Below are 2,342 nucleotides of genomic sequence, written 5' to 3' on the forward strand. Positions count from 1 at the left end.
TGCTCCAATGACCATAATTCATCATACCTACAACAAAACATTAAAAATATCTTTCTTTAAAGTGCAATATCATCAAAAATAGTGTAAAATAGGTATGAAAATCTCAACATATTTTCCTTTGGTCAATCCTCCTTAACTTAGATTGCCTCTAATATATCCTCTTCATTCTCAAGACGATCAATTCTTTCAGTCATTAACTCATCATCTCTTATATTAGTACAGGGAGCCTTGTTCAAGTTCAATAGAGTTGAGCTCTCAACATAGCAACATGTACCAAAAACACATTATTAAATACCTGAGAAACACATAAGCCACAATAAAAATAACAAAGTTGCATGCCTCCTCTACATAAATCACACACATTATTTTCATTCATTCATTAAGTTACAAAATAGTAGGTTATAATGCATCAAGAACAATCATGTTTAAGGGTTGTGGCACTTTGGGTTGGGGGGGGTTACTTCTCTAGTCAAACCACTCATTTGTGATTCTGCCCTTGAGGCAGTAACCGCTTCTGTCAGCCAAGTCACAACATTTCTCTAGGTTGTTTTCAAGGTGTCCACCTAGTCAGAAGTTTAGTTGAATCACTTGCTCTTTCCGGCAAGATTTAGAGCAAGTTTTAGCTCGTCACGTACATGCTTAAGCTCATCAAACATGTTGTAGAGGGACCTTTTTTGGTACATCCATCTATGATAGGGTCAAATCAGCAGTTGCAAGTAAGAATGAGATAAGGAGGCACTCAAAAATGAGAGAATGGAAGAGCTCAATAATAATAAAAAGATTCAGAGAAGTCAAGTCACACTATTTATAAGCTAGGGGCTCAAAGTTCAAGAGAGAAGTTACAACAAATTACAAACAACTTTAAAAAAAAATTAAATCAAATGACAATATTGCTTCTCAAATTTGATCACATATTCAAGGATAATTGTTTTATTTATGGATAAAATTTTTTGAGGTTTCCCCTCTCCATGTTCGCGGGAGGACTTTTCCCGTGTATTTCTTTAACTTATATGCACCGAGAATAATTTGTTGGTCAATGATGAATGGGTCGGTCCTTGTATGATCAAGCTTGCTGACTGACTAACTTATAGTGGCTGGATCGACATTTTTTAAGAGCTAGATCACCCAAAAAAATGTCTTTTCCATGTACATGCTATTATACTAGCGGGAAGTCCTTTCCATTTTCTCTTATCCCATAGCAACATTCCTTCAAGTTTATTCTAACAGTTCAAGAGCGAGTGAAGTTTCTTCTCGATTTGCGCCTTGGCAGTCAATGAGCTCCTTCTTATCAAAAGACATTGCAGTGATGACTCTTTGACAGTGAGGATTATATTTAACTGGTAACACGGCTTCCAATTCATGGGAAATAATGTATGGCAATTTTCTGATTGATTTTGTTGGGTAGTTCAAAAAACCTAATGGACCAAAGAAAGCATATACACTCATTTATCTTTTGTACCTTCAACCTTATTCCTTAGTAATTTTAGGATGATTTTGTTCACAGCTTCAGTTTGACCATTAGTTCAAGAGTGATGTATGGATAAGAACTTCAAGTTAATTCTCTGACTCAAACAAAAATCTCACACCCCGATCGACAAACTAAGTTTCATTATCTGTAATAAGTATTAGGGGTAAGCCATACTAACAAATTATTTCTGTCCAAATGAAATTTCAAACCACGCTTGCAGTAATTTAAGTGAGAGCTTTAACTTCTATCCATTTAGAAAAGTAATCCATGAAGACAACTTTTTTTTTTGTGCACTGTAAAAGGTGGGAAATGACCGAGAATATCCAATCCACACACAACAAATGTCTAGGGATTAACAATCAACTCTAATTTCTAATCCAGATGATGCAGTAGCGGATCATATTTTTCAACTTATTCATATTCTTAGGAAAACTATTCTGCATCCTTTGAGAGGAACAACCAAAAGTGACCTTATCTTTGTACTCAACAAGCCAAAGTTTAGCCAACTAAATGGCTTCCACATTCCTTGATCAACAAACTAAGTTTCATTATCTGTAATGAGTATTAGGGGTAAGCCAAACCAACAAATTATTTCTGTCCAAATGATATTTCAAACCACGCTTGCAGTAATTTAAGTGAGAGCTTTAACTTCTATCCATTTAGAAAAGTAATCAATGAAGACAAATTTTTTTTGTGCACTGTAAAAGGTGGGAAACGACCGAGAATATCCAATCCACACACAACAAATGGCTAGGGATTAACAATCAACTCTAATTTATAATCCAGTTGATGCAGTAGCGGATCATATTTTTCAACTTATTCATATTTTTAGGAAAACTATTCTGCATCCTTTAAGAGGAACAACCAAAAGTGA

Source organism: Phalaenopsis equestris, unplaced genomic scaffold (assembly GCF_001263595.1).
Source record: "Phalaenopsis equestris unplaced genomic scaffold, ASM126359v1 Scaffold000094, whole genome shotgun sequence".
Classification (NCBI taxonomy): domain Eukaryota; kingdom Viridiplantae; phylum Streptophyta; class Magnoliopsida; order Asparagales; family Orchidaceae; genus Phalaenopsis; species Phalaenopsis equestris.